The following is a 7,836-nucleotide window of genomic DNA, read 5'->3' as shown; positions in this document are numbered from 1 at the left end:
GACAAGTCCCAGTGCTAAGCTCCCGGAGATGGATGGCATTCGGCAGAGCTGCGATGGTGGCCCAGTGATCGACATCTCACGCTTCTCGAGCAGTGCTGGTCCAGAGCGTGGGAGTGAGTCGACCGGTGAGATGGGGAGTGTGGCCCCGATGGCGACCCGTACTGGCAGTGAGGCTCCTCGGACCGTTGTCTTGTGTCCCTGGAGCGGTGCCTCTCGCACACACTAGCCCCTCCCTCGGCTAGTCCCGTCCAGGACTAATGGACTAACTAAGGGAAACTAATAACACTTTTAACTATTTACAGGGAAAAGTTCCTATCTACGGATTGAGACAGAGGAGGCTTGCCGAAGCAAGATGATGTTCCAGCACCGTCACTGGCAGTGAGAAGGAACTGAGGGTGGGAGGAGCTGGCGTCCCGTATACCGCGCCATACAGGCATCATTCCAGAGGGCGCCAGAGCCGGTCCCCTATGGATACTGCTAAGGGATACAGCACCGGTGCACGTGGGGAGCACACACACCTACGGTGCAATGGACATGAGCAAGCACTTGAAGAAGAACTAAGGCCTGCTGCTCAAATGTTGCATGGCTAGTGCTCAGTGCACAGGCTGGATAAAAATGTGTTGGAAACAAACCAGCCACAAATTAACGTGTGGATGCTGTTGTGCTTTGAGCTACTGGGAGAGCAGACAGAAGGCGACGTTGGTCACTGGGAAACACCCTCTCATAGCAAATCCTGCACGCATAAAGCCACTAACCACAGTGAGGCCTGTGCTACTCACGGGGTTTGGGCTGGTAGCACTATGGTGGTGAGAGGGGAGAGCAGGAGGAGAGGGGAGAGTCCCCCTTATGCTGCTCTAGAGGTGCCTTCTGTCTATACAGCTTCCTCCCCTTCCCGGACAGGACTAGCTAGAGCAGAAGTGCATTTATACTGATTTCACTATGGGCAGGCTGGGGGTGGCTGGGGGTTGATTGGTCAAAAATCACAGCCCCAGCAAAGCACAACTGGTGCATAGACAGGGCCAGCCACCGCCCTTGGAAAGAGAATCACTTTCAAAGACCACTTCTGGTTGCCCCCGAAGATTGAGTCCCACTCCCACCAGCCCAGCATTCAGTCCAGGGGGCTGCTCCCAAGTTATAACCAGAACAATACCTGGGGGCCCAGGCAGAGCACACGACAGCACAATCCTGGGGCTTGAATCTTCATCTCAGAGCAGTCCCCGTGGACTGGGGGTTTGGGAGAAGCTCTTGTCCCTTCCTAGTTCCCAGGGATCTCAGAAAAGCAAGGAGACAGGAGCTGGGTTACCATGAAGAGGCTGGTGGTCACATCAGTCAGGATAGAAAGACTCCAGTGTCGGTCACCCCTCCAAAGCTTCTGGTGCCTCAACCCAGAAACGCACCAACCCAGGACTTTCGTTGCCCTGCCCGTTTCTGCTGTGAGCAAGAAGATGGCTTTAAACCAGGTGTCTGGATTGTGAGGTCATTGAGCATCATCAGTGAGGTGCCTGACGTAAAGGGAGATGTCATTGTGCAGGGCACTGCATGCCAGCGGGAATGGGGCGGACTAATGCTCCATGCACCTGTCAGAAATGGCCCAAAAGGACTGTTGCCGCCCTGTGGCCTGAGCGATTAGCCAATGTTCAGGGTGTTCCTGGGTTGTTTCTGTTAGGAGGAGAAATGGATAATGGAGTCAGGTCTGTTCTTTGGTGCAATCCTATTTATTTACAAAGAATGTATATAGTTCTGTTTCCCTGAGCATAGGAGGAAGAAAGAGCAGCAGCCAGTTTCCTGTTCAGAAATCCAAGCCTGCTTTCCAGCTAGTCCTGTGCCCAAAAGAAACTCTCTCTCATGGCTTCCTCTTAGGGCCACACTCCTACTGCTTCCCTTGCTTTCTCCTCTGGCTTTCTGGTCCTGTCTGCTTCTCACACGCCCAGACACACACAGCGCTACCTACCAGTGCCCCAATATCTACATTTGCATTTGGTCCCAGGAGCCCTCTCATTCTACCTGGATTAGTTCTTGCTTATGCCTTCCCATGTGGCGTAGCGCTGCAGCTTCTACTGGTTCAATTCTTTTTAAACAAGGGGCCACTGAACTGCTCCTCCAGGAAGCCGGAATGAAGTGTGGCTATCATGCCCACCAGTGTCTGCGAGATCTGTGACTGCCTGGAGATCAAAGAATCACAGAATCATAGAATATCAGGGTTGGAAGGGACCTCAGGAGGTCATCTAGTCCAACCCCCTGCTCAAAGCAGGACCAATCCCCAATTAAATCATCCCAGCCAGGGCTTTGTCAAGCCTGACCTTAAAAACCTCTAAGGAAGGAGATTCTACCACCTCCCTAGGTAACGCATTCCAGTGTTTCACCACCCTCTTAGTGAAAAAGTTTTTCCTAATATCCAACCTAAACCTCCCCCACTGCAACTTGAGACCATTACTCCTCGTTCTGTCATCTGCTACCACTGAGAAGAGTCTAGATCCATCCTCTTTGGAACCCCCTTTCAGGTAGTTAAAAGCAGCTATCAAATCCCCCCTCATTCTTCTCTTCTGCAGACTAAACAATCCCAGCTCCCTCAGCCTCTCCTCATAAGTCATGTGTTCCAGTCCCCTAATCATTTTTCTTGCCCTCCGCTGGAAGCTTTCCAATTTTTCCCACATCCTTCTTGTAGTGTGGGGCCCAAAACTGGACACAGTACTCCAGATGAGGCCTCACCAATGTCGAATAGAGGGGAACGATCATGTCCCTCGATCTGTCCCTACTTATACATCCCAAAATGCCATTGGCCTTCTTGGCAACAAGGGCACACCGTTGACTCATAACTAGCTTCTCATCTACTGTAACCCTTAGGTCCTTTTCTGCAGAACTGCTGCCAAGCCATTCGGTCCCTAGTCTGTAGCGGTGCATGGGGTTCTTCCGTCCTAAGTGCAGGACTCTGCACTTGTCCTTGTTGAACCACATCAGATTTCTTTTGGCCCCATCCTCCAATTTGTCTAGGTCCCTCTGTATCCTATCCCTACCCTCCAGCGTATCTACCTCTCCTCCCAGTTTAGTGTCATCTGCAAACTTGCTGAGAGTGCAATCCACACCATCCTCCAGATCATTTATGAAGATATTGAACAAAACCGGCCCCAGGACCGACCCTTGGTGCACTCCACTTGATACTGGCTGCCAATTAGAAATGGAGCCATTGATCACTACCCGTTGAGCCCGACAATCTAGCCAACTTTCTATCCACCTTATAGTCCATTCATCCAGCCCATACTTCTTTAACTTGCTGGCAAGAATACTGTTGGAGACCGTGTCAAAAGCTTTGCTAAAGTCAAGGAACAACACGTCCACCGCTTTCCCCTCATCCACAGAGCCAGTTATCTCATCATAGAAGGCAATTAGATTAGTCAGGCATGACTTGCCCTTGGTGAATCCATGCTGCCTGTTCCTGATCACTTTCCTCTCCTCTAAGTGCTTCAGAATTGATTCCTTGAGGACCTGCTCCATGATTTTTCTGGGGACTGAGGTGAGGCTGACTGGCCTGTAGTTCCCCGGATCCTCCTCCTTCCCTTTTTTGAAGATAGGCACAACCTTAGCCTTTTTCCAGTCGTCCGGAACCTCCCCCAATCACCATGAGTTTTCAAAGATAATGGCCAATGGCTCTGCAATCACATCCGCCAACTCCTTTAGCACCCTCGGATGCAGCGTATCTGGCCCTATGGACTTGTGCTCGTCCAGCTTTTCTAAATAGTCCCGAACCACTTCTTTCTCCACAGAGGGCTGGTCACCTCCTCCCCATGCTGTGCTGCCCAGGGCAGCAGTCTGGGAGCTGACCTTGTTCGTGAAGACAGAGGCAAAAAAAGCATTGAGTACATTAGCTTTTTCCACATCCTCTGTCACTAGGTTGCCTCCCTCATGCAGTAAGGGGTCCACACTTTTCTTGACTTTCTTCTTGTTGCTAAAATACCTGAAGAAACCCTTCTTGTTACTCTGAACATCTCTTGCTAGCTGCACCTCCAGGTGTGATTTGGCCTTCCTGATTTCACGCCTGCTTGTCCAAGCAATATTTTTATACTCCTCCCTGGTCATTTGTTCAATCTTCCACTTCTTGTAAGCTTCTTTTTTTGTGTTTAAGATCAGCAAGGATTTCACTGTGAAGCCAAGCTGGTCGCCTGCCATATTTCCTATTCTTTCTACACATCGGGGTGGTTTGTCCCTGTAACCTCAATAAGGATTCTTTAAAATACAGGCAGCTCTCCTGGACTCCTTTCCCCCTCATGTTATTCTCCCAGGGGATCCTGCCCATCAGTTCCCCGAGGGAGTCAAAGTCTGCTTTTCTGAAGTCCAGGGTCCGTATTCTGCTGCTCTCCTTTCTTCCCTGTGTCAGGATCCTGAACTCGACCATCTCATGGTCACTGCTGCCCAGGTTCCCATCCACTTTTGCTTCCCCTACTAATTCTTCCCAGTTGGTGAGCAGCAGGTCAAGAAGAGCTCTGCCCCTAGTTGGTTCCTCCAGCACTTGCACCAGGAGATTGTCCCCTACACTTTCCAAAAACTTCCTGGATTGTCTGTGCGCCGCTGTATTGCTCTCCCAGCAGATATCCGGGTGATTGAAGTCTCCCATGAGAACCAGGGCCTGCGATCTAGTAACTTCCATGAGCTGCCGGAAGAAAGCCTCATCCACCTCATCCCCCTGGTCTGGTGGTCTGTAGCAGACTCCCACCACGACATCACCCTTGTTGCTCAGGCATCTAAACTTAATCCAGAGACTCTCAGGTTTTTCTGCAGTTTCATACTGGAGCTCTGAGCAGTCATACTGCTCCCTTACATACAGTGCAACTCCCCCACCTTTTCTGCCCTGCCTGTCCTTCCTGAACAGCTTATATCCGTCCATGACAGTACTCCAGTCATGTGAGTTATCCCACCAAGTCTCTGTTATTCCAATCACATCATAATTCCTTGACTGTGCCAGGACTTCCAGTTCTCCCTGCTTGTTTCCCAGGCTTCTTGCATTTGTGTATAGGCACTTGCGATAACTCGCTGTTTGTCCTGCTTTCTTAATATGAGGCAGGAGCCCTCCCCTTTCGCGTTCTCCTGCTCGTGCTTCCTCCTTACGAAGAGAGGGAAGAGCATCTTTGCGAGCAGGCTGGCTAACCTAGTGAGGAGGGCTTTAAACTAGGTTCACCGGGGGAAGGAGACCAAAGCCCTGAGGTAAGTGGGAAAGCGGGATACCGGGAGGAGGCACGAGCAGGAGCGTGTGAGAGGGGAAGGCTCCTGCCTCATACTGAGAATGAGGGGCAATCAGCAGGTTATCTCAAGTGCTTATATACAAATGCACAAAGCCTTGGAAACAAGCAGGGAGAACTGGAGGTCCTGGTGATGTCAAGGAATTATGACGTAATTGGAATTACAGAGACTTGGTGGGATAACTCACATGACTGGAGTACTGTCATGGATGGGTATAAGCTGTTCAGGAAGGATAGGCAGGGCAGAAAAGGTGGGGGAGTTGCACTGTATGTAAGGGAGCAGTATGACTGCTCAGAGCTCCGGTACGAAACTGCAGAAAAACCTGAGTGTCTCTGGATTAAGTTTAGAAGTGTGAGCAACAAGAGTGATGTAGTGGTGGGCGTCTGCTATAGACCACCGGACCAGGGGATGAGGTGGATGAGGCTTTCTTCCGGCAGCTCGCAGAAGCTACTAGATCACATGCCCTGGTTCTCATGGGTGACTTTAATTTTCCTGATATCTGCTGGGAGAGCAATACAGCGGTGCATAGACAATCCAGGAAGTTTTTGGAAAGCATAGGGGACAATTTCCTGGTGCAAGTGCTAGAGGAGCCAACTTGGGGGGAGCTTTTCTTGATCTGCTGCTCACAAACCGGGAAGAATTAGTAGGGGAAGCAAAAGTGGATGGGAATCTGGGAGGCAGTGACCATGAGTTGGTAGAGTTCAGGATCCTGACACAGGGAAGAAAGGTAAGCAGCAGGATACGGACCCTGGACTTCAGGAAAGCAGACTTCGACTCCCTCAGGGAACGGATGGGTAGGATCCCCTGGGGGACTAACATGAAGGGGAAAGGAGTCCGGGACAGCTGGCTGTATTTCAAGGAATCCCTGTTGAGGTTACAGGGACAAACCATCCCAATGAGTCGAAAGAATAGTAAATATGGCAGGCGACCAGCTTGGCTTAACGGTGAAATCCTAGCGGATCTTAAACATAAAAAAGAAGCTTACAAGAAGTGGAAGGTTGGACATATGACCAGGGAAGAGTATAAAAATATTGCTCGGGCATGTAGGAATCATATCAGGAGGGCCAAATCGCACCTGGAGCTGCAGCTAGTGAGAGATGTCAAGAGTAACAAGAAGGGTTTCTTCAGGTATGTTGGCAACAAGAAGAAAGCCAAGGAAAGTGTGGGCCCCTTACTGAATGAGGGAGGCAACCTAGTGACAGAGGATGTGGAAAAAGCTAATGTACTCAATGCTTTTTTTGCCTCTGTCTTCACTAACAAGGTCAGCTCCCAGACTGCTGCGCTGGGCATCACAACATGGGGAATAGATGGCCAGCCCTCTGTGGAAAAAGAGGTGGTTAGGGACTATTTAGAAAAGCTGGACGTGCACAAGTCCATGGGGCCGGACGAGTTGCATCCGAGAGTGCTAAAGGAATTGGCGGCTGTGATTGCAGAGCCATTGGCCATTATCTTTGAAAACTCATGGCGAACGGGGGAAGTCCCGGATGACTGGAAAAAGGCTAATGTAGTGCCCATCTTTAAAAAAGGGAAGGAGGAAGATTCTGGGAACTACAGGCCAGTCAGCCTCACCTCAGTCCCCGGAAAAATCATGGAGCAGGTCCTCAAAGAATCAATCCTGAAGCACTTACATGAGAGGAAAGTGATCAGGAACAGTCAGCATGGATTCACCAAGGGAAGGTCATGCCTGACTAATCTAATCGCCTTCTATGATGAGATTACTGGTTCTGTGGATGAGGGGAAAGCAGTGGATGTATTATTTCTTGACTTTAGCAAAGCTTTTGACACGGTCTCCCACAGCATTCTTGTCCGCAAGTTAAAGAAGTATGGGCTGGATGAATGCACTATAAGGTGGGTAGAAAGTTGGCTAGATTGTCGGGCTCAACGGGTAGTGATCAATGGCTCCATGTCTAGTTGGCAGCCGGTGTCAAGTGGAGTGCCCCAGGGGTCGATCCTGGGGCCGGTTTTGTTCAATATCTTCACAAATGATCTGGAGGATGGTGTGGATTGCACTCTCAGCAAATTTGCGGATGATACTAAACTGGGAGGAGTGGTTGATACGCTGGAGGGCAGGGACAGGATACAGAGGGACCTAGACAAATTGGAGGATTGGGCCAAAAGAAATCTGATGAGGTTCAATAAGGATAAGTGCAGGGTTCTGCACTTAGGACGGAAGAACCCAATGCACAGCTACAGACTAGGGACCGAATGGCTAGGCAGCAGTTCTGCAGAAAAGGACCTAGGGGTGACAGTGGACGAGAAGCTGGATATGAGTCAGCAGTGTGCCCTTGTTGCCAAGAAGGCCAATGGCATTTTGGGCTGTATAAGTAGAGGCATAGCCAGAAGATCGAGGGACGTGATCGTCCCCCTCTATTCGACATTGGTGAGCCTCATCTGGAGTACTGTGTCCAGTTTTGGGGCCTGCGCTACAAGAAGGATGTGGATAAATTGGAGAGAGTCCAGCGAAGGGCAACAAAAATTATTAGGGGTCTGGAACACATGACTTATGAGGAGAGGCTGAGGGAACTGGGATTGTTTAGTCTGCAGAAGGGAAGAATGAGGGGGGATTTGATAGCTGCTTTCAACTACCTGAGAGGTGGTTCCAGA

Source organism: Eretmochelys imbricata, chromosome 19, assembly GCF_965152235.1.
Source record: "Eretmochelys imbricata isolate rEreImb1 chromosome 19, rEreImb1.hap1, whole genome shotgun sequence".
Lineage (NCBI taxonomy): Eukaryota > Metazoa > Chordata > Testudines > Cheloniidae > Eretmochelys > Eretmochelys imbricata.
Note: the sequence above shows the minus strand (reverse complement) of the source record.